This window comes from Corvus cornix, chromosome 10 (genome assembly GCF_000738735.6).
Source record: "Corvus cornix cornix isolate S_Up_H32 chromosome 10, ASM73873v5, whole genome shotgun sequence".
NCBI lineage: Eukaryota > Metazoa > Chordata > Aves > Passeriformes > Corvidae > Corvus > Corvus cornix.
This window is the reverse complement of record NC_046340.1, coordinates 5,193,058-5,217,877: the sequence shown is the minus strand read 5'-3', so window position 1 is coordinate 5,217,877 and position 24,820 is coordinate 5,193,058. Positions and strand designations below refer to the sequence as shown.

Sequence of the window (24,820 nt, the reverse complement as noted above, 5' to 3'; positions counted from 1 at the left end):
ATCCGAAAAAAGCAAACAATGGGTCAAGGCCGGCATTGTGCAAGCCCAGGCAGGCAGAAGGAGCGCAGCCCGGCATGGCCAAGTTCAAGGCTGGGCAGGGGGCCGGGCGCGCGGGGATGCTAATGGGGGCTGCGCGGGGGCTGCGGAGCAGGGGGCCGGGGGCTCTGCGTGCTCTTACGCTGTGCAGCCCCGAGCACCCAAAAACCACCTTGCAGAGCGGCAGTGATTGCCAAGTGCAGCGAGGGATGCTGGGGGCACTGGCGGTACTGGGAGGAATTTGGGTTGCTGGGGGGCTGGTGGTGCTTGGGGGGCTGTGGGGGATTAGCGTGAATTGGAGGAGGACTGATGCTGCTGGGGACAGACTGGTGCTATGGAGGTGTTGCGGGGGAGCTGGTGTTGCTAATGGATATTACTGGGGGAACTGGTGCTGTAGGGGGGCTGCAAAAGGAGACGATGGCACAGTGCGGGGCCCTGCAAATGCAGTGGGCGTCGCGGGGGTGATCTGGGCTTGAGATCCTCGCAGAGGGTGCAGCCTCTTTGGGTCTGCCTGGCGCTCCAGGCCCGAGCAGAGACCCCCCCCCACACCCCCTCATCTCCCCGCCGCTCCCCCCTCCCCGGATGAAGTGTGCGGAGACAGGCGGAGCGGCCCGTGGAAAAACACCATGGAGGGCCTGCACAAAGGGGGTTTTATTCAAATTTGTTTAGAGTTTAGCGGATTTGCATGAAAAATGTGTGAGAAAAGCCGGCTCCAATGACCTCATCCCCAGCTGCCATTAATGTTCAATTAAGTGCTGAATAGTAGCAAAGGGGGGACCGGCCGGGACGTGCAGAGAATCCAGGCTCGGGCGCAGACTATGAGAACCGGGCGGCCCCCCCCGACCGTCTGGCCCCGGCCATCCCCGACGGGGTCCCCCCGCCGCCGCCCCGCTCTGCACCGGGAGGTGCGCTGAGCCCGTCGGGTCTCAGCCCGTCTGGGTTATTCCCCGCATCACTCTCATCCTGAAGTAGAGTGCCCCCCCGCCCCGTCAAAGGTGGGTGTTTGGAGGGGGCAATGCCCCCTCTCTGCGTTGCCGGGGCTGTTGTCACTCCCCCCGCAGCCCGCCTCGCCCGGCCCGGAGCCGCTCTCCGCCTGGCAGACGGTGTCAAAGCCCAAGTTCAAGTCCACGCCGAGGGGCTCTGCCCTGGGATTCCCAGCTCCTTTCCATCCTCCGCCTTTTGTTCGCTTCTGACAATTGCTCTTTATTTCTTACACACCCCCAGCCTCCCCCCCGCACCCCCCTCCCTGCCCGCACTTGGCACCGTTTAGCTGTCTGCCTGCAAACTTAACAACCCCGGTTCTTGGTATAAGCACTCAAATTACCCTTCTTTCTACATATAAACACGGCCCGGGGTGTGCGGCTCTCCCCGGCCGCGGGGTCCCCCCCGGCACAGCCCGGCTCCCCCGCACCGCCCCCGGCCCCGGCCGGAGGAAGTTTCTGCTGCGGGACACGGCAGGAGAAAACGAGCCGGATACAGAACCCCCCGCTCTGCGTGGCTCCCCCGGGCCAGCGCTCAGGTAAGGGAACACACACCCCATTTGCTTTTGGGGGGCTGCCTCTGCTTCGGGGCGTGATGACACGGCAGGTTTTGGGGAGTGATAGGAGGGTGTCTCTCTGCAGGGGTTCCCACACACTCCTGGCAAAACCAGCCCTGCCTCGGGCACGCTGATGAGGAGCCCCGAGCCGACCTCCCCCGGGCGTGCGGACCCACCCCGGCCGGGGTGCGGCGGGGACACTGCCTGGCGGGGGCAGTCGGAAAGCCAGGGGAGGTGGCCTTCCCAAACCTGCCTCTGCCCCGGCCTGCCTCTCTCCGCCCCCCTCGAGAGGGGAACACCCACCCGGGGAGCGGACCGAGGAGCTGGGGGGCCTTTGAGGGCCGGCACCCCCAGGGCTCCCGAGCACCGACACCTCCGGGCCCCCTGCCCTCCGGGACGGAGCTTCGGGGCAAAGGCCGTGCCGGGGCTCAGCGGCACCATCCCGGCTGGGTCACACCTCCCTCTGCACAGGTGTGATAACATGGGGATGGGGAGGCCATAGGGTGACGGAGGGAGGTGCTGACTGACCCCACAAATAAACCCCCTCCCAGTACCTGCGGATGGGTAGTGCTGGGATAAACTGGTCGGGACAGGGCGAGTCCGGGGTCCTCGGGCAGATTTAAGTTTTCGGCTGGTTTTATTTTTCTCTAAGACAATTTCGGGTGAAGGAGGGAGGGATAAACATACATGCCCCTCCAGTTCCCGGGGCTAAAATAGCGATAACGGACGGAAGGAGAGAACACACCTTCACCGGGGAAATGAGCAAGATTTGGGGGAGTGAGAAAAGAAAGGAGGGGATAAGAGGCTGAGAAGGGACTGGCAGGAGCTGGGATACCGGGTGGGGAGACAGGAGGGAATCCCCCGAAACCCGTCCTCTAGTCCAGCGCAGCGACGCGGGCGCCCTTCACCGGCGCCTCGGGGCGGGGCGGCCCCGCGGCCCGGGGACAACGACGGGGCCGGGCCGTGCCGAGGGCCGAGGGCTGTCACGTCGCATCGCGTCACGCAGCATCGTGGAGTATAACACGGCGCCATAAATGATAGCGGAACACAAGAATATATGTGTTCTTTACATATCCATAGAATGGAGTGCACATAACGCTGTATGGCATTGCAGTCGTGAGCTGTCCCCAAAGCCCCGTGGGGTGTGGGGAGGTCGCACCGTGACGCGTCCCCGCCGAGGGTGCGCTGGGGTCGCCGCATCCTCGCTCAGAGAGCGGGGACAGAGCACTCGCCACTCCCCAAAACAGAGCCCTTCTCTCTCACATGCGTGTTTGAAAATAGCGGCGTGGGCGCACCCCGGGGTCGGGGGAGAGGCTGCGCTTTTTATTTTTTTGGTGGCTATTTAAAAAACCCACACTCGCACCGGTGCCTCCAATGTCCGTCCCTTCCGTGGCGTGAATGTACACACGGCTGCTTCTCCCCACTAGTGCCCGTGGACACCTCACGCCCCTCTCAGCAGAGGAACCAGGGCCGAGCCCCTCCGGGGCACCCACCCGCGGCTCTGCGCCCACCAGGGGCTTCACACGGTGCAGGCGGACCCACAGAGGTTACAAATTGCCGGGGGCTCAGCACCCGGGCGAGAGTCGGAATGCCTTGGAAGGATGGAAAAGACTTTTCCCGCGGTCGGTGGGAAATCAAAAATATCCCCGCGCGTGGAAACAGTGAAGATTTGACTCTGGGTTTGGGGAAAGCGGGACGAAGTGGGGGGGAAAGGAGGGATGGAGGTGAAAAAGGAATGGAGAGGGATTAGGAGAGTTGAAGGAGAGGATGGAAGGGCGGAAAGGGAGAAGGAAAGACGGAAGGATGGAGGGGGAGAAGGAGGGATAAAGGGTAGAAAAGAAATGGAGGGTGAAAAAGGAGGGATGAAGGGTAGAAAAGGAGGGATGAAGGGTAGAAAAGGAGGGATGAGGGGTGCAAAAGGAGGCACAGAGGTGGGATAAAGAGATGGATGGAGTCGAGAGAAGGAAGAATAGAGTGGAAGGAGGACTGCAGGGTCAAAAAGGAAGGATGAAGAGGAAGAAGGAGGAATGGTGGGTGGAAAAGGAGGGATGGAGGGAGAAAGGAGGGATGGAGGGAGAAAGGAGGGATGGAGGGGGGAAGGGTACCGCGCCCCCGATTGGCTGCTTAAGCACAAAATCCGGAGGTGGGTTTGCGGGGAGGGGGCGCGGAGGGGCCGGGGACTGCTGGGGGGCAGAGGTGGGTGCTCGGGAGGCTGCAGGGCCCCCCCGGCAGCCATTTTGTGGCAGTACCTGCCTTGGTGCCAGGGCTGGGCGGTGGGGCCGGAGCAGAGCCCTGCCCGACCCTCCCCGGCCCGGCGGGGCGGTGAGGGGCGCGGGGTGGGGGGAGGCCTCCACGCCACGGTGGGAAACGTATTACCGCGCCCGCCACGCTTGCCCATTGACAGAGATAAACATGCAAATCAGTCTCTTTGCATGTCATTAGCATACAGGCAGATTGCGGGGGGAGGGGCCGCAGTGTGCGCACTGCAGCGTGCTTTAATGCAACACCCAAACAGCCATTGCGGGTCTCTCCTGCCAGCAGCACCTGCGGCTCCCCGCGCCCCCCGCCGCGGGCAGTGGGACCCCATCACCCCCTCGCACCCCCCGGCCCGCCGAGCCACCGCCGGGGCTGTCCCGCCGGGCACCCGGCTCGTCCAGCCTGCCCGGGGCTGCAGGGCACAAGGATACGCAGGGACAAATAAAGCCAAACCTCTTTGGAAGCGGCTCTTTTGGGGCTATTTCTGTGCTTTCACCTTTTTCTGTGTTCTTTCACCTTGCGCAGGGAAAGAAGAGGGCGGGGGGCCCTGAGCTGCCGCCCTTGCTGCCCCGCTCCCGCCGCCGCCCTTAATTGAGTGGGTTGGGTGGAGTGGGGAAAAGGAGCGACAAAGCCGACCAGTTTGGGGAGGGAAGGTGCAGGGGAATGGGTACCCAGGATAGGAGGGCTCCCGGAGCCGGGGAGCGGCCGGGGTGCGTTCTGCGGGGGTGCGTTTGCAAACGACGGATGCGAACCCGGTGTCTGTGTCCGTCTCTGGACACGGGCGTGTCCGCGACCTCTGCGTGTGCCGCCCTGTGCGTGCCCGCACACGCGTGTTGCATCCCCGCGCCGCACGCGTGTCCCCACTCGGGTGGGTGTGTCACACCGGAGGGTCACCACCCGGGGGTGTGCGTGCGTGTCCCGCACACGCGTGTGTGCACCAGAGCGGAGGGTGTCCGCACACAGCCCGGGCACCCTTGGGGAGCATCCCTGCCACGGGAGAGCACCGCGCCCACGGCCGGGGGGGTGCGGGGAAAGGCCGCCGCCCCTCGCTCGCAGCTGAGACGGGGGATCCCTCCCGGCCGGGCTGCCCCTCCATGCCGGCCGTCCTGCGGAGAGGGTGGCACCGCAGAGGGCCCCGCCGTCACCCCTCCGGGTTTTCGTTGAAGGGGGAACAGCTCTCCCGTCCTTGCGAGGAGGGCAGGCGAACAGTGTGCGACGGGCCTCGGGGCAAGGAAAACGCATCCGTGGGGCAATTCAACCTCAGCGGGAAAAGGAGGGCACTTCCCGGGCACCTTTGTGCCTCGCTCCCTCCCCCCCCAAATCTCCGCACATCTGCGGTGAGAGAGCGAGGAAGCGCCCTGGATGCGGGGCTGGGTGCGGGCCCCCGGCGCCCCTGGCAGCGGCCGCTCGCAGCTCGGGGGGACCCGCTGGGGAATGAACCCCAGCCCCATTTAGGGGGCACTCGGCGGGGAAGGCACCCCCTTTCTTCTGCGTGCCCCCGAGACACGGCACAGCCCCCTGTCCCACACCTCCGAGAGCAGCGGGTCCTCGCTCTGCAAAGAAACCGGCTTTTTGGTCTCGCAAATAAACCCGATTTTCATTCCTGAAAAGAAGCACACTTTTCATTCTTCCAAGTAAATAAGATTTTAAAAAAAAATCTTGTAAATAAGCCCGATTTTTATTCTAGCAAATAAGCCAGTTTTTCTCCGCCTCGATGGTTTATTTCTGGCCGGGAATGACAAAGCGGGGAGAGGATGCGGGGCCGGACCGGCCAGTGTTTTGGTGAGGGGAGAGCTCAAACTCCGGCCGGCGTTGAGAAATTAAATCGCCCTGGCTCACCTCCGTGTCCCACCACAGAGGAGATAAAAACGCCGGCGAATTTGTTTTCCAAAATAATTTTTAAAACCCCGAGTATATCCTTTCCCTGTATGTCCTCGGGAGAGCGAAAATTCACAGAGCAGCCCCGTAATGAATTTTTTTTGCTGAAAATTTCTCCCAAACCCAGTTAATAGATTATGATTACAAATAATGCCGCCTCTTTTTTTCACCGACTTAATATACAATTGGAAATTAGAAACACCGTTGTTTTGGCATTATTATTATTATTATTATTATTATTATTATTATTTGTATGGTTTATTTTGTGTATAGGGGGTGTTTTTAAGTTTGGGGTTTGGGTTTGGTTTTTTTTTTCAAATGTACCTGAAATGTAATTTTCTTAAGCTTAAGCAGCCTTTCAGAACAGCACTCTGGACAAAATTCGGAGGTTCTGCTTTTTAAAACGACAAAAGTGTTAGGCGAAGGTTCTGGGAGAAGCCCCGTGGCACGGACAATGCCGAGCGGGGATGACTCTGTCCGGCGTGTGCCACTTACGGGAATCATCCTTTTAATTTCTGTCTCGAGTGAGAGAATTTCAAGAGTCTGAAAAAGTGATTTATGGAGACCCTGAGACCTGCGGCCGCCGGGGCTGCCCCGGCAACCCTGGCCCCGGCCCGCAGCAGCCCCCGAACCCGCTCTCCATCTCCCTGCACCCGATGCCTCCAGGATCAGGACTGCAGGGACAGCCTTGAGCTGCCGGGCAAAGTTTGCAGCGCTCGGCAGAATTGCTGCCAGGGCTGTGTGGGGCTCAGGGTCCGGCCCGGCTCTGCAGAACCGGTCCCGGTCTCGGTCCGGGGCTGCCACCGACTCGTGCCGCCCACCCCAGGCACAGCCCTCACCCGGGGCATCTCTGGCTCCGGCTTTGGGGTCAGCCACAGGCGAGGAGGAGAAGGGGGAATGCGGTTAACGAAAGAGGGCTGTATTTCTGGCAGCTCTTTGTCGCTAGGACCGGGCAGGGCTACCCCGGGTCTCTGCCACCCCGTTTCACCGTCGGGGCACGGCGGGGAGTACACATCATCCCCGGCACCGGGAGCAGCCCGCATGCCGACGAGGGCGGCGGAGGCTGACCGACCCGCTCGATATTCATTTAAACAGCCCCTCGGCTGCATTTGCGTCCCCTATGCACGATTTCTGCGCGCTGGCGGGTGTGGTTGCATTGGAGTGGGCTCCGACCGGTGCCAAACCGTGGCCCGTCCCCACAGCATGGCCCCGGGGCTGGACGGCCTCCGCGGCGGGTGATCCCAGCCCGGTAACGTGGGGAAAAGGAGGCGAGAGGCCAAGATCGGGCCGGACCAGGGAGGACCCCTCTCCCTCGGCCCGTCGGGACGTGGCCGGAGAACGCGAGGGGACCCGGCGGCGCCGCGCCCCGACGGCGGCTCCGCCCCTGTCCAGGGTCCTGAAACAGTCTGGGGCAGCCGAGTCTGCCGAGCAGCCGACGGGGCGGGCTCGGGGCGGAGGGCGGCGGGACCCCGCGGGGTGCGGGAGGGACCCCTCTGTTGCGGGAAGGGAATGCTCGGGTGCGGGGCGGGAGGCGTCGCTGTATGGGGCGGGAGCCGGGAATGCCACCGAGGAGACGGTGGCTCTGACGGCGGCGAGACGGGGCGGCAGCTGTAGGGCCAGCCAGCGGCCCCGACGGCGCGTTTCCATGCGCTATTCTTCCCCGATTTACTGCTTGTCACCGGCAGCTCAATGGGGGTCCCCCGTCTCCGGGACCTACGCTGCCTTCCCCCTCTCCCGCCCCCGCCGGCCCCGGGGCCGCGCAGGGCCGACCCCCCACCCCCCCGGCACACCGCTCTGCCCGGCGGCCGCTCCCCTGCGCGGCTTCGGGGAAGTTCAAGAAGTTGCCTGGCCCCGCTCCCTCCGAGCAGAGCCAGCCCAAACACCAGCGCCTGCCCCGGAATATTTCACCGTCGGGCAGAGGGAAGGGAGGGGGGCAGACGGCTTAAATCCACCCCCCCAAGCCCCTCAGGGTCTAATCTCCCATGCATCGTTACAACTGTCCGCAACGAGGCGGGGGAGGCCGGGCTGCAATTAGCTATAGAGCCGCTCGCCTTGCAAACAGAGGGGCTCGGATTATTGCAAATTCATTTCTATTTTCCAGGCCAGCGCTTGTATTCTCTGTTAGCATAAGAATAGAGCCAGGCCCTGTGAACTCCTCCGACCTACTGACCCCTCTCCCCAGAAATGAATAGCAGCACTTTCCGTCCCCCCCCCCTCGCCAGCCTCTCCAGCAGACTCGAGCCACGGCCTAAATTCCTAATCAGGGTAATTTAATATATCTTAAGCCCCTGGCTGCTTTATTTTCACTCCTTTTTTTTAGTTTGTTTTAGGCATTCACTGGCTCTCACCCCGTCATTAGAGATCCTTATTTGACGGATATAAGAAGCTGTTATGAGACTACAAGTCTCTTTTTATCTTCTAAATAAGCTGTGCTTCCCCGTAATTAGAATGGTGTTCCCAGCCTTTGAGGCCTTTCAGGGCCGCCTAACAAAAAACTTGCAGGAGCTGAATAATCCCGAAGTACAGACTCCCCGTCCCAAGCAAAGAGCCGGGACAGAGAGCCGCGTCGGGCGGAGCAGGGGGGGCGGGTGGCGGCGGGGGCACCCACGCGTGGGTTGCCTCGGCTCCGCCCGCAAGTGTGCAAGGGGCGGCCTCGCCCGCACCCCCCCCGGAGCGCTGGGGTTTTCGGTGGGACCGGGACAACCCCTCGTCCTTTCTTTGGGTCTCTGCTCCTCGCGCCTCCACCGCTCCGTGAGGGTCCTCGCCGCCTTCCCACACCCCCAGTTGTGACAGCGTGACCCAACCCCACCGGGCAATCCCGGCACCTGGCGCTGCCCCAGCCCTTCCCAGTCCCCTCCCCTCGCCGGGGGATGCGACCCCAGAGCTCCCGACGGGGCGGGGAGGTCCCGGAGCGCCCCGCGGGAGCCTCGAGCCGTCGAGGGGATCCCGGCGGGGCCGCGCCGCCCGCCCCTCATTGGTCAGCGCGGGCTGACGGGCGCGCTCGGGCCTCGCGGATTGGCTGGCGGGGAGCCGGGCTCGGTGTCGTCACGGCTGCTCGACGGGGCTCCCCCGGGCGCGGGGACGCGACCGGCGATGGGCGCGGGCGGCCTGTCCCCTGCCGTGCGCCGCCCCGCAAAGCGGCAGCCCCGGCTGGCTCGTGAGAGTACCGTGTCTCTGAATATAGACATACATAGGTGTGTGAAATAGATGTGGAAACGCCGGCAAAGTGGCTTTGGGATAATTAGCCTTCTTGATGTGGTTGGAGAGTTATCTAATCCAGAGGAGCCTAAAGGCATCATTACGGAGACAATATTTCAGGAAATCCAATTCATTGGAGCAAAAATATGACATTCATTTTGCTGGTTATGTTATTACAAATATCCTTCAAAGCCGACATTTCACACCCCACCCCACCCCACCCCCCCAGGAAAAAAAAAAAAAAAAGTGAAATAAAAATAAAATGACCAGACTAAAAGCCCCAAAGCTATGGACTGGGTACTGGGAGGAGGAGGCCGACGGCAGAGGGATCAGCCCTTAGCTTCCAGGACCTGAACGCAGTGGGCTGGATGGAACACGAGGGTCTTTGATGCTGGAGGGAGCTCCCGGAGGGGCAGAGGGTTGTGGGGGATCAGACAGAAACAGCCCCAAACACCCGACACCAGCGCTGCGGCTGTCGGGGGCTATCGGAGGCCGCCCCATGCTCGCCTTGCGCTAGGCTGCGCGCTATTTTCAGCTCTTCCGCGGAGGAACTTGCGGTGCGAGCGGCGGGCAGCGGCGGGCAGCGGGCAGAGGGCAGCGGGCAGGGCGGCTCTGCCTCGTACGACCAATCTCGGAGCCGAGCGGCGTAAAACCACGGTTCCTCCGGGCACGGCTTCCCCTTTGCCGGCGCTGCCCGGAGCTCCGATGCCCAGGCATGGCAAGCGCCAGTGCCACTGGTGCTACTGGTGCGACTGGTGCCCGCCGGGGAGCAGCTGGCCGGGAAATGCTCTGTCGGGGTCTCCCTGCCCGGATCAGACCGTTTCCCACCTCTTGTGGGTAGGGCCGGGGACAGGCGCGGGGCCGCATCCCGTGAGGGGGTGGCTGTCAGTCGGTCTGCATCTCCCCAAATCCCCCTCAACGAAATCCGCCCCTTGGAGTGTCCCTCGCCTCTCCCCCGCGCCTCAGACCGCCGGGCACCCGTCCTGCTCTACGCCGGGGCAGGGACGCGCGTGGGCCTCCGCCGTCGTGCTGCGTCCCGCGCATCTTTTTGTAAAGAGACGGCAAAACGGGGAAGAAAAATGCTGTTTCCCGGCCCTGGCCGGCAGTGTCGGCGGGGAAGCCGGGCCGCCCGTCCAGCCTCGGCTTCCCGAGCCACGCCGGGCTCCGAGCGGCCGACGTGGACTCATCCTGGCGGGGCGGCGACGGGTGTCGGTCCCGAACCGCGCCCAGCCCGGCTCCTCCAGCTGCCGCCACGTCCCCGCTCCAGCTCGCAGCCTGGTTGTTTTGTTTAATTAAACTCAATGTCAGTGTTAATTTTCCGCCTGGCCGGGCAGCCCTGCCTTTGCCGGAGCTGGCGTGTTGGTTACAGATGTCAACGCGCCCCATCGGGGCTGCGCCGAGCCCGTGGAGACGCGCTGCGCCGGCCACGCGTGGCCACGGCCGCGGGCTCCTGGCTGTGGCCGTGGGCTGCGGGCCGGGAGAGGGCAGGGGCCGGAATTCCCCGGGACCCACCCCCGCCATTCGCGTCTAGGTCCTGCAAGGGCGAAAAGGGTGGGCACTCATCGCTGCGATGCGTGTCCTGTAAAGACCTCTCCCTGTGTGTCTCGCGTGCATTTCCAAGGAGAACGGGGTAACTGGTGAGAATCCGTCCCGGCGGGGTGGGGGCGAGACGCTGGAAAACCTGGAGGCTCATTTTGGGAGCGAGGAGATCCTTGCTGGTGCTATAGCAAAACAGTCCCCTACCGAGGTTCATGCCCGGCTCTGGAGGGCAGAGATGCTCCAAGGACAAGTGGAGGATCCCGGGCCACGCCCAAACCCATGTCAGGTCCGGAGATGACTCACTCCGTCCCCAGGGCTGTCTCAGGCCAGGCCAGGGCACAGGACAGTGACAGGGAGGGGGCACTCTCTCGCCTGCTCTTGCCCTGCTTTCTGCCGAGCCCTCAGCCCCAGCGCGTTCATTGCCTTTCCAGCAGCCAGGCACATCTATGCTCTCCCCGATTACTTTTCCAACCCCTCCAAACTTTTGGTCATTGCCGAAGCAGCTTCCTGTGCCAGGCAGGACCGGGAAGCCAGGCAGCTGGAGCATCCGAGCCCCTCTTTCTGCAGGCTGGACTCTTTAATTCCTCCTCGGGCGGCAGCTATTGCACAACTCCAAGATGCCTCCTCGCCCTGCCCTGCTGCCTCCCCAGTCCTCGTGGGATGCCCTCAGTGAGGCAGGGACCCACACGGCACAGGGTGAGCCTGCTCCTCACCTATCTCTGCCCTCTTGTCTGGTCTATCTTGAGTCATTCCTGACATGCCATGTGGCTCTTGACTCTTGCCAGTGACCAGGCTAATCTTTTCAATATCCATGTCTTGGAGCACCCTCCCTCCATGGATGTAGCTGTTTCATTGTCATGTAGGTAATGGATTTATTTTCTCTGTGCTCAACACTGAATTCCTCCTTCATTTGAAGGCCAGGTTCATTACCACGATGAGACCCTTCCACAGCCTTCTACACAGTGCCAGATTTTATCATGTTGGGGCAGCAATGGATATTGTCCTGTTGCTACTTCCTCCCTCCTCCCTGGCACTTCCGAAGGCTCGCACTCCTGCCTGCTGCGGGGGCTCCGGCACTGACCGCTCTGAGCTGGGAACCCCTCGGGTTTGTTATGCCACTTTGTCTCCTAACTTTTAACCGGTTATTCATTCCCCAGCTGCTTTTCAAACTTCCCTTCTCGGCAACAGGCTTGGTCTTATTTACCAAACAATCAGGTTTATTGCTGTTTCTCCCCATTCTTTGTTACCATTTCTATCTGTTTTCCCCATTAAACTCAGGACGTTGTGGTTTTCCGGACCCCCCGTAGAGCCCTTTTGGGGAAGTTGGCTATCCTCCATTCCTATTTACAAAGACCGATTCACACAGGAGGCTAAACTGCAGCTACTGAAATAGCCATTTCATATTTAACTTCTTCTAAAAGCCTCGCCTAAATCCCATCTTTTCTCACTACTTTTTTCTGTGCACTTGATCAAGATGTTTTGCAACCTCTCCTCCTGCTGTTGGGGCCACCAGGGCATCCAGGCCCCCAAAAGACTGGGGGATTTTCTTTGAGGTGGTGGTAACAGTATCCAGTGTGGGAGAGTCTTCCACGTAGGATTCATCCCATTTTCCTCTGCCTCCATTTTCTTCTCCTGCAGATTGCAAGCCCCCAGACATCCACCTCTGGTGCTTTTTATTGGTTTACTATTGGCAAATGATTCCTAAAAATTCCCTTTGTCCTGCTTTTTTGTTTTATGTTGGTGCTGGGGAGTTCACCTTGGAGGGGAATTGAGGATGGGATCTGAGGACTATAGGGGGCCACAGCCCTGACACGAGTGACTGGTAGAAACAAGCCACCATATGCCTCCCCTGCCCTGGTGGGGGGGATTTACTTCTACCACCTGTCCCTAAAATTCCCCAAACAGATCCCTCTCTTCTGGCAGTTGCCACGGTCCAAGCATCCCAGTCATTTTTCCAAGACAGGCATCACATCCCAAGAGACAGAGGATGGATGATGGTGGGCCCGAAACAGTAGAACCCGGAGGGGCTGCAGAGTTGGCCAGCACTGGTCCCTGAGGAGATCCAGCCCCCTGGCATGTGTCCACCCCCTGCCTTGATGGAGGTGCAGGTGTGAAGGAGATAGAGGAGCAGAACGGGCCCTGCCTTATTGGAGCCGCTCGTAAACAAAGCCACTTGAGTGGAGACGATTCAGAGAGCCCAACAGCCGCAGGAAACTATAATTACGTTTAAATATTGTTAGCATCATTATCTTTTATCCGCCATCAGATTAAAACAATTATGGCATTTTCAGGAATCGTCCTTGGCATTCTCTTGACCGACGTTATCTGTCAGGCAGGAAATGTGATTTTCGCTTGGAGAGGTGCCAGCCACCGTGCGGCCGGTCCCACAGCCCCTGCGATGGGAGAAGCCAGCAGCCAGGGTGAATTCCAATTTTATGGAGAAACCCGCATTCATCCCATTCCCTGTGGCCAGGGATCAGTCACTCCGGCCTCGTCCCCATATTACTCTGAGTTTCTACCAAGTGGCTTTGGGATTGCTGAACGGTGGTGGCAAGGGGAGGCAGCGGTGGGGACACCAGCCTGTGCCATCACCTCTGCCGGTGGCTGTGGCAGCGTGCCGGAGAGGGTGGCCTTGGCAAACACGGCTCCGTGCCTGAAAGCTGTGGTGAGTAATTTACCCGAGGAACTCATTTCAGGAGATCTAGTCTAAGTTAATTAAAGATGGCTGGCTGGGGTCATCGCCTTGGCAACAATTAAGGGCAGGAAAGACGCCTCATTAGTAATAGTTTTTAACAAAAACCATAATTTTTCATATCAAGACAATCCTGGGCACATGAGACGGGGGGCAGGAGGATGCTTTCTATCTGGCTTTCTCTCTTTTCCTACCCTGTCTGTGGGTTAGCTCATAAGGCAGGACGGAGAGATGGGAAAACAGGAGTGAAAGGAAAAGCCCCTTTGCAGATCTGTGTGCTGGTGAGGCTCTGGTGGCCAGTGGCCAGTGCCCGGGTAGCAGCACCAGAGCTGTCGAGAAAGGGGCACATGGATAATGGGGGTTATGACTGGAGGGCAGCAGGTGAGATCCAGTTTCTTGGGAAGGGGAGAAGCCGAGAACCGGCCATCGCTGCCGTGCAGGGGCTGCCTGCACATCCCGACCCAGGGAACATCATGCCAGGCTGCCACCCCCAGCCACCGGCGATGGGGTTATTCCTCCAGCTGTGCCTTTGTTTTTTAATTTCCCCCTTGTACTCCAGAAATCTTAATGCCGCTGCCTACTAATGCCAGGCTGGGCAGAGCAGCTTTATTTTCTACTTAATTAACTGTCATCCAGTGATTGATCAATTAATGATGGAGCCATCATGGTAATGCTCTGGGAGCTGGTGCGCCAGGGCCAGGCCAAGTCATGTGCTTGCCTTCCCACTCCTACCTGCTCCGGCACCCGGCATGCTCCCTCCGGCACCAGGGCTGTGCCGACTTCTCTCCTGACAGCAAAGGACACTGTGACAGATGGAAAATCCCTCGCTCCCGGGAAATTTGGCCATTTACAGGGCAGCTGCATGAGGGACTGGGGACCGGTGACTGGGGACCGGGAGTGATGCTCCTACCCTGCCATCCCTGACCGGTGTCTGGGAGTGGCAGAGGGGCCGCTTCCCTGCTGGACAGAGTGCCTGCTGCTGTGTTAAGCTCTAGCTCAAGTATTTCTGCAGCTTCCACTTGCCTTAGTGACATTTTGGCTGAGTTTGACCACCTGGGCGATGCTCTCACCGCTGACCAAAAGGAGTCAGGGTTCAGCAGAGCCAGCAGCAGGGCAGCTCTGCTCTTGGCCTCCTCCTTCTCCTCCAAAGTTGCACACATGGCTCAAACGGGAGAGATAAATATAAACTCCATTCAGATATCCATAGAAACAGAGCTGGAGATGGAAGACCCCATGCAGATAAAAACCTTTCTCCTTCCCACACACTGCTATTCCCAGTCTTATTCCAGAGCATTTTACAAAACCAGTGGAGCTGGGCAGGGACCAACAGAAATGACCAATAAGGTGTTAGCAGGAAAATCCCCGAATGGGGGAAACACTTTTTCTGCTGAATAATTTATCTGTTATAAAAAAAAAACCCATCAGGACCGTGCTTAAGAAGGGGTGAGGCTGCACCTGGAATAGTGGGGCCCGCCGGCACACACGTGCACGGGGCTGAAAGGGATGCAGTGAGACTCCGGCGCGGAAGTGGTGTAAGTCCTGTCGCTTAATTACTGTTTCCTCTCCGCGCCGTGAAAAGTGCTGAGATGCGGATTTGATGTGCTGAAAAGCGTCTGGCATCTTGTCATGCACCAGCCCATCTCCAGCATTCAACAGCTGGAGAATAAACCTCCCCACACACCCCCAGGTGTATTCCTGCACCTACAACAGCACCGCCTGTTTATCTACGGATCGGTCCCGATGATAACCTGTTTGTTCAGACAACTCTGACGGCTGCTAGAAAAGAAACTGAATTGGTACCAAAGGGAACCAGCTGCTGCTCGGGGCTGCGTGTGCAGCTCCTCCTCCCCACCGGCTCCAGATTGAGCTGTTTGTCTCATTACATCCCTGCACACACATCCGCACCCACACACCGACACATATATAATCCCGTGTGTACAGCCAGGAGAAAACCTTATATAGTATTATAAACATCATGCTATTTTTTGAATTAAAGCTTAAAACTGTTCATTGGAGATGACATACGCAACGCGTTCAAGGCCAAGAATAGGTTTGGAAGCAACTCGGGAAAATATCAATATTCTCCAGCGTTTCCTTACATCCCAAACCCAATCCAACATAATTTCTGCTATCAATAATGCATGTTTACAGGGAGAAGACATTCAAGGAGGCCCATGGCTCAAGCCCTGCCTCCCTTTAGGGGTGATGTTTCTGCATTTCCCTGGGCTGGGAGAAAGATTTATTTCACCTATCCTCATGGCAAGGAGGCTGTTTGCTGAATTAACCCCCCTGGGAGTTTTTTGGGTGAGGAATAGAGCCTTTTCTCTGCCTGCTCGGTGCCTGGAGGTGCACGGTGGTGTGAGGTGTGGTGTGCCAAGAGAAGCTTAGGCAGTCCCTGGGCTCGTGCCGACTGCTGAGCTCCCACATGTCGTGGCCATGTGGAGCCTAGAAATAAGCTGAGGTTTGGGTGGCAAGGAGGGGTTTGCAGTGTGCCAAGGTGGGGGATAAAGTGGGGAGTGGGTGGCAAAGCAAATCTCCCCCATAGTCATACAGGAGGGAGCAGAGAGCTGGAGAAATTGTGAATTCATTTGGAAAAGTAATGGCTGAGCACCCTCAGCATCTTCCTGGCTCATCTCCCCATCGGCTGCATCCGTACCCTGTCTGAAGCAGGGGGAGCTCGGCAGGTCCTGGGGGGCTTTGTAGGACTGACCATGGGGTGGAGAAGGAGGAGAGGCCACAGGGGAGGTGAGCTGGCTGCTCACCCACATAAAGGGGCCTGGGCCAGCTGTGCCCGGCATGCCCTGACCCCGTGTGGTGCAGTCAGGAGGGCACAGACATATTGTGGCCAGCTCAAAAAGATGCTTCAAGACAGAGCTGGAGCCATTTAAAACCAATTAATAACTGTAAACTGCCCTGGCCCCTGCTGTTCATTAGGCAAGCACAAAGAAACTTTATTTTAGAGTTGCAAGTCCTCTTTTTTTTTTTCCAGAGAGAAACTTTTTAAATATGTAATTGGCTCTGGGAACCAGGACCCAAAGGGGTTGCAAAAGCAAGGGAAGCAATTGCCTTAATCAGTCCAAGATCCCTGATTTATTTATGTATTTATTTCGATTTCAAAGCAGTGCTGCTCATCATATCAGAGCCTTTAGAAGCACAATTATTCTCTCGACAGAAGAGCTAACCTAGGCTGCGATTATTTGCCTTTCTGAAAGGCAGCGGTTCCCCGTCAGCCGTCCTTCCCACGAACGCAGTCCCACTCCTGCATCTCTCTCAGCGATTTTAGCATCCGAGAAACATTCCCCCCAGCCTTCCCATAGCCACAGCCTGCCTGAACACCCAGCCTTTCTGCCGAGCTTCCCAGCTTCAAAGAGTGGGGCGAGCATTCACTAAATAATGATTCTTTATTCCTGTTCTTTGGCTGCTTTTCAAGCGGTGGTCGGGAAATGTGCTCACGTCTTTATGGCTTGTAAAAGACACTCGAGGTCACAGGTGGAAGGAGCTGGGCACCCCCAGGTGGGTTTTGGACCACGGGGGTTTGCTTGTGCTTCACCCCTGAGAAAAGCTTTATTTCCAGGCTGTGCCTGGAGCTGGAATCGGAGCGGGAGCGGGGTGGAATTCAGAGGCGATGCTCTGCTGGCCTGCAGAGACAGAGGGTGTTCCAGCAGAGGAAGGGAACAAGTGGAAAGGCAGGAAAAGAGGGATCTGTTCTTTGAAAAGAAACCTTCTGGAAGCTGCAGTGGGATGCCCAGGGTTGGGGCAATGTCCCGAGCCCTGGCTGCCCACCCTGGGAACACCCATCCACAGGGAGAGTGGGCAGGTCAGGGCTCGGGATGGGCAGGCTGCTTCCTGCGAGGTCAAGGGGGCCACCTGGATCGATCCTACTCTGTTCCCTCCACCAGCTGCAAATTTTGCCCCATAAAGGGACAAACCCCTTTTCAGTGACCGCCCTGCAAGGATCCCCATCTCAGGGGGCTCAGCTGCCCCATCCCTGGAAGGTTCCCACGGCAAGCAGTGATAGAGCACCGCATCCCCAAGCCACCACGGGGCTCCTCCGCAGCAGCACGAGCCATCCGTGGGCTCGGCAGAAATCCTCGCGTGTTGTTTCCCCCCCATCCCCGTCCCCACAATGCATATTTTGCGAAGGTTTAATTGGCAGCAATTATTAACTAGCACGGACCCTGGAAACCTGCCAGTCAGGAAAATAATGAACCATTTTAATACAAATTCAGCCCGTAAACAAATGTGGCTGCCAGAGCCATTGCGGCCGCCTGGCACTGGGAGAGGCAGCACAGAAGATCAGCAGCGAGACCCAGGGCAGCCCCACTGTCCTTCTGGCACTGGCTGAGAGTCTGTGTCCCCAAGGCCAGCCCGTGTCCCTGCAGGAAAGGCCTTGCCTTTCCCTGGGGGCTCTCCACAGGACCCTAACACTGCCCTGAAATAGCAGCATCAGCAATGGAGCTGGGACCGAACTCATGTAGATTTAAGGTGTAGATTTGGGATAGTTTTGAGGGGCAGCGCTGGGTCTGTGCATTGGGAACTGAGCACAGGGGGTGCCCAAGACTGAATCCTGCAGAGCATCCTTGCTCCCTGCCTTGCCCTGCATCCCTCCCTTGGTCCCACAAGCCCAAATGGGGTCCCAGTGCCTCCACTCCCATTTGCACAGTCACAGGGGACAAACCCGCTCTCCCCTGGCTGATACCTCCTTTATCTGCCAACAGGCTCCCCCCAGAAAGGGTTTCCAGGGCATTCAGGCAATGGGCAAACAGCCTCCTCTGCCCGCTGCAGGTGGAAGAAGGAGATGTCGTGTCCCTAGAACATCGCTGGGGCACTGGCATCCTCCAGCACCCCTCGGCAACCCCCTGCTATCCAGCATAAAAAGGCAGGGCCCCCCTGCTAAAAAAAAATCTGTGGGACACAGGCTTGAAATCTTTCACCCAGGGAAATATTTCTGCAAAGGAGCCGCTTTAGGTTTATTCTACAAGGGCTACATTTTCCCATGTTATATTTTAATTTTCTCTCTCTCTTTCTCTCTCTCTCTTTTTTTTTTTTTTTAATAGTAAAATGAGCTGATGGTTCTTTTAACTTTCAGTAATTTGTGGAAATTAAAAAAAAAAAAAAAAAGAAAATCATTTGCAACGCGACCCAGATTTAAATGGCACTCTGAAATGGATGTCGCCTGGCTTTGTTTTTTTTTCTTTCTTTTTTTTTTTTTTATGAACTCACTCCCAGAATGGTGAAAAATCTCTCAAATCTAGATCATGAAAGTGTCATGAATTGTTTTCCTAATTTTTTTAAGTGTTACTGACAAATAATTATTCTGTATCTGAAAGGAGATTAAAATAATCTTTGTTTTGCACGTAGCTCACAGAAGCATATTTTACCACTGGAAAATAAAGCAAAATTGTATAAACCAGAGAGACTTAAAAATATATAAATTAGTAAAAAGGTGGAATCAGCTCTTTCCTCAGGTTCATGTGTTTAAAAAGGCATTTTTATATCTTGCCTGAGCTAAGACTATTGCTGCCTGCCTTCAGAAGTGGTTTCTTCCCTGAATTAAGTACCAAGGTAGTAAAGATACAGTATTTATAAGCCAAAAAATAAAGCAGGCACAATTTATTAAACAGCTACAATGTGACAATAAATAATTTTAATGTCAATCAAAATCGGATTATTGTCACTGAAATTTGGATTGAAAAGATAAAAGCCTGAAAGGGAGAATTGAAATCCAACGCTGGAGACGATTCCAATATCTTTGTTCCTCGCAATAAATATTTTGGGTGAGAGTTTAAACCAGCTCATTCTTAATTTGGGGGAAAAAGGTTGAGTGTGGTAGACTTTTAAGAAACATACTAAGAAAATATATTCGTGTTTGGGATTGGTGAGAACAGCTTTTTTCGGGTTTTTTTGTGGAAGTGAGAAATAAAACAATTTTATTGTATTTTTAAAAAAAAACTGCTTGGGTTTTAATTTTCTTTTCAGTGTCAGGCAGTGGCGGGAGAGGGATGCTTTTCTTGACCTGGTGAATATTCCCCCTCCTTCCTCCTATTTTGGAAAACCCAGACTCAGCACCCCTTGAATTAATCGGCCAAAGCTGCCCATGCTTTGGGACAGGCATTTTTTGGTGCAGCCGCTCTCCAAAGGCACGGGGAGCCCCAGCTGCTGTGGGGTGGCTCTGCTCCTGCACAGCCCCAGCCCCAACTCCCTGCCTGCCGTGCTGGGGCCTTGGGGGGCAAGAGCCCCCTCTGAAAACCCTTGCTGAAACATTCCCCTTTGCTCCCAGGGATATTCAGAAGGGTAACATGTGCATCTGGGGAGAAAACGGCCCTTCTTCAAGGCAGTAAAGAACACCAGTAATTCCCCTGGTGGGGAGCAGGGCATGTGGGAGAGTGGAGGTCAAAGGCAGAGCTCTAGGAGAAGCATCCTCATCACCTATTTTTTAACCCCAAAATGAGGATGATGGGGATGCTGGGGTGCAGGCAAGGCTTCTGGCCTCTGCTTGACTCCCCTGAGGGGCTGAGACCATCCAGGCAGGAGAAGGGTCCTTTCTTGATCCCCTTTTGGACAGCATTGCCCAGCTGCCCACCGGCCTCGGGCAGCGGCTCTGCCTTGGCACCGAGTTCCAACCGTGCCTGAACCGGCAAATATTCAACTGGAGTGGCCGAGGCAGAAACACTGTGTGTGTCTCTAGGGCAACGTGTTTGTTCTGCATCCCAATAACACCCAATTCCTCCTTGAGACAAAGCTCCCAATTATTTTTACAGGGATTTGGGTGCATGGCATAAATAACTACACCAGTTTTTATATATTTAAATGTGGGTATGTGCACACCAAATTAATACCCAATATTGGTTTAAAACCCAGGGTGTCAGAACACGCAGGGATGCAGGTGTGGGCTAGGAGTGGGATGTCTAAGTTTGTCCCCGGAGCGGCTGATGGATGGACAAGGAGGAATCGGCGGGGGCCGGGTGGTTTTAATCAGCATGTGTGTGTGACAATAGTTGGGTGAAGAAGGGGACCTGACACCAGCATCCTTGATTTGTTATAAATCACACACATAAAAATGGAGGGGGGGTGGGGGGGTGGGGTGGAAATTAAATCTTGGGGATCACGGTGCCTTTAGTGCCAACTCAATCCCCAAGCTGGAACAAAGCTTTGCCAGCCCTGAAATAAATGATGCTTCCCCTAATGGCTCTTATCCCTTCCCCACTGCCTCCGACCAGGCAGCTTTGGGGTTTTAACGATGCCGATGTGATGAGAAGCAACGTCTGGGCCTGGTGCTGATCTTTACCAGCAAAGGTAGCCCTGCCAGGTGGGGTGGAGGCCCTGGGGGAGTTGTGGTGGGGAGGGGAGGCTCGTCCCCATGTCCCCAGGTCCCTGCTCGGCCGTGGCTTCGCTGATGCTCTGCAGCCGCCGGGCTCCTCTCTCTGCTCAATTGCACAGCGCGCAAATGGAATCGCTCTCCTCGCTGTGTTTGTGGCCACGGGAGTGGAAGAATTACATTGGGCTGAAAATAGTATTTACTTTTACTGATTGAAAAATAGATGTTAGGAAAAAAAAATAAAAAAAAAAAGCAAAAGCAGGAATTGAAACTATAATTACAACAAACCATATGTAAACTCCCAGGTAAACACTGATTATACTGTGTCATTTCAGCCAGACTTTATTAGCGAGGGAAGAAGAGAATCTTCTTTCTCTCTCCGCCCGCGGCGGATGCAGCACGCAGGATCCCACTGCCTGCCATTTGCAGAGCACTTTTCACCCTAAAAAATCTCAGGTTCGTGGCCTGATCCTGCATGTCTCTCATCAGCTCCGTTTCCTAGGTGAGCCATGCCATTCCCCTCGTGTGGCTCTGCTGGGATGCTGCTGTGGGTGCAGGTCTGAGCTCCCCCGTGGCATCTCCTCTTCCCTGGGGAGAGGCAGGGAAGGGACTGGAGTGTGCCAGGAGAAGAGAAACTCAGGGCATGGGACCCAACCTGCTCACTCCTACAGGGTGTTGGGATGGGATGGGATGGGATGGGATGGGATGGGATGGGATGGGATGGGATGGGATGGGATGGGATGGGATGGGGTGCCCCAGCTGCAGCATGCCCTTTCTCTCAGGCAGTTCACAGGCCCAGGTGCAGAAGGACAGGGCTGGCTGGATCCATCCTTGGGGAAAAGCTGGAGGAGATGAGTGGCTGTAGCCTTGCCAGGCCCTTTGCTTGCTCCCCAGCAATGGAGCTGGACCCCTTTTGTCAGGGAGTTGCATCCCCAGAGCCCAGCACACCAAATGCAGGAGAGGAACATGGCTGGAGTATTGTTCCTGGACATCTGTGTTACACAGCATCCCACTCACTCACTGTCACGGCACAAGGTTCCACAAAGCCCCCAAAATCTCTCCTCCTGGCCAGGTCTGGGGGAGACAGAGCAATGCCATCCCAGTGTTGCCATGTCAGTCTCCTCTGTGTCACTCTCAGGACACCTCAGAGCAGGTGGCAGCATCCCTTCCCCAGTCCAGAGGTCACCCGGCAGCACTGTCCCCTTCGGATGAATATCTGGGGGGCTCTTGCCGCAGTTTCCCTGCGGGGTGGATGAGGGGAGATGGGAGCGGAGGGCAAGAAGGAAACCACGAGTAACGTGGGTAACGCCAGGTATCCTTACACAACGGGGCTGCGGGCCCGGCGGCCTTACAGCTTTGCCATAGTGGCACCCTGTGGCAAAACGCATTACTACAGCTGGCAGGGGCTCCGGAGGGGCGACACGGCCTGGGGGGCCCTCGCCCTGGGGGCTCACACCCTGCGGGGACACTCGCTCCCCACGCATGCAGGGATGGGATGGCGGGGGCTGAACAGCGAGTGGTCCCCTCCACCGTGACATCCCAGTCCCCCGTGGCGGGTACCACCCATCTCCATGGGGTCAGGCAGGATGCTCATCCAGCCTAGACATCCCCTGGGATGGTGCTGGGATGCTGGCAGGCTCGCTGGCCATTGCACGCTTGCTCGCTTTGGGCTTTCTGGTGGCATCCGTGCGGCCGGGCGGCGCGGGCTGAGTGCTGGTGTGGAGCGGGGTGTGTGCGTGTGTTGGTTTTCTCCTCCCGGAGCAGACCCGGAGTGACGGAGCGAGCTCTTTGTCTGCCTGCGCCTGCCTGTCACGGCTCCCGGCGTTTCCCAGCCACCTTGCACGGCGCGCAGCCACTTTGGCAGGAGCTGTCTCGGAATTTTAATGCGGCTGATTAACGCGCCACGATGTAATCGTGGAGCCAGCCGTACCCCTTCCCTAGCCTTGCCTTTTTGGGGAATAAATAACCAAACCCAACCAGGCACCCCCACCCACGGTGCCTCATCCTGCGCTGAACTGAGCTAGAGAATGGGACCGAACTGGAGGCAGGAGGTGATCCCAAAGGAAGAGATCCTGATGCTGGTCCTGTCTCAGCCCAGAAAGCTGAGGGGTGTAACAGCGATGCTTCTGCCATCCTGGCCCCAGGGTGGCAGAGCTGGTTTTGGGGCCGGCACAGGGATGTGTCAAGGGTTGTGGCACTGCATGACACGACAAGGAGTTGTGAGAAGGGTCACCTCTCCCTCTGGGAACAAGGGTGAGCAATAGAAAACTCCAGGCAGAAGGGGAAACGGTGAAGGGCGAGAGGGGGGAGAGGAAGTCTGCCTGTGGAACAGGGAGAAGATGGGAGAGCAGATCTCTGTGCCGCCCAGGAGATGACGAGGGGGAGTTATTGACACAGAGGACACATTTCTAAATTTTCAATCTGTCCCTTCCTTAGGTGGTGTTGACAGAAGAGGATGGGTAGGAGATTTCAATGGCAGGCACACGTGTCCCAGGAGAGGGTGAGACACCAACAGAGACAGAGCAAGAAATGAACCTTGGACAGCTGCAGGAGAGAAACCCAAACCTTCTTTGGAAAGTGGGGTCACCTGCAGGCTGGGGGCACCCTATGGAATACCCATCCCTCCAGACATCCTGGAAGATCAAGCAGCCATCAGGATCTGGCATGGGTCCCATCGGCATTGGGACAGGTGCAGGGCTGAGCGAGGGGCTGGGGGAGACCCCTCCTGAACATCAGCTGCTCTGGTGGGGCTGTGCCAGATCTCCACTGCAGCCAAAAATGATCTGGGGAAGAACAGACACCAAACTCCTCTGCAGCGGGGTGGGGCTGCAGGTGCCTGCCAGGCTCGGTGTGGGGACGCTCCCAGCTCCATTGGCCCTCGCTGTGGTACCCACAATTCCCATGCAGGCTGCCAAGCCGAGCCCAGCAGAGACATGAGCAGCCAGAAAGGGAAGGAAGGAAAGCGGGGGCAGCCGAAGTGACAGGGACCACAGCCTGGGCATCCCTGTGCTGTTCGTGTGCCAGCGACTGGGAGCAGTGACGTGGTGCATCCTCTTATGACACGGACATGTAAGGCAGGGTGCTCCTGGAGCAGAGCAGAGCAATGGGGAGAGGGTGGGAGGTGCCACTCAGGACCCATCACGCTGCTGGGATGTGCCCACGGATCGATGGGGAAATGTGAAAGGGACAACAAGGAACCAAGGGAATACCTAAAGTAAAGGGCTGAAGACTGAACATACGAAACAAAGGTGGTTCGGGCTCAGATGGGAGAGAAAATCCATATCTGGAGCATGTCCTTCAGTGGGAGATGATTTCAGAGGGGTCATGAAGGTTTGAACTGGCTGAGGGTTTGCCTGGGAAAGGTTGGGCTGAGGTTTCTAGTGTGATTGCAAACAAGCCAGCTCTGCTGGGGATGGCTGTGATGTTTATTCATGGCAGGGAAGGAAGGGAGCAGCTGACTTTTAGATCCCCAAAAGCATAAAGAGGGGGAATGGGCCCTTTCCCATGACCATGGACAATGATCGTACCCCTTCACCTCAGGGCTTTTCAGATGTCAGCCACGTCCCAAAAATTAAATGATGAAGAAAGAGGGAATAAACCCCAATGCAAGCAAGGCAGCACAACCTCCTCCTCTGCCTTAGGGCTGTCCTTACTAAAGGTTCAACTGACCCTGGTTTTGGGACCTGAAAGGTGAACCCCAAACGCAGAGCAAATACCCCTTTTTGGGCATCTCTCATTTCACCCTTAGACCAGAGATCCCCCCATTTCCACAGCTGGGTGCAGCCTCCTGGTCCAACCATCACAGCCTTTTGTCCCACGCAAGAGCTTCCTTTGGGAAGGCAAATTCATTCCCATATGCACCTTCCCTGGTTTTCTTTGGGTCTGTGTCCCCCCCCTCCCCCCCCCCCCCTTCCAGCATCCCTTTACCCTATTAATAGCCTTTGACTGTCCTCACACCTGCAGACAATCTGGTCCCAAACCACCTCCACCTCCCCCCTTCCTCAAAAGCTTCCCTCAGCTGTCTTTAAGTCGTAGCTGAAATCTGCGGTATGTAGGAGGAGAAATTCAGTCTGACAGCAGTTTAAAACACCGCACTACTTGGCAGATTTAAATGCTATTTTAAATATAAGCTATGACACAACGGACAAAAATAGCATTGAAAATACCCTGTCATGTTCCATATTGCGAGGAATAGGGAAGCAGACCAGGCTAGAAAGGAGCAGAGAGAGGGGCCAGATGGAGAGGAGAGGTTATTTTGTTTGTTTTAAAGAAACTGGATAAATGTATTTTGTATGTGACTGAGTAAATGTGTTTTGTGGAGCAACGAGCCAAAAATAAATAAATAAATAAACCTTCTCATGAAAAA

General features: G+C 56.9%; 1 long non-coding RNA gene across 1 annotated transcript; it reads left to right on the top strand.

Moving 5' to 3' along the window:
* The first annotated feature begins 1,316 nt into the window (after positions 1-1,316).
* LOC120410521 lies at positions 1,317-24,820 on the top strand. Its single transcript, XR_005602720.1, has 2 exons — positions 1,317-1,555; positions 22,891-24,820. It is a non-coding gene; the product is annotated as an uncharacterized LOC120410521 (long non-coding RNA).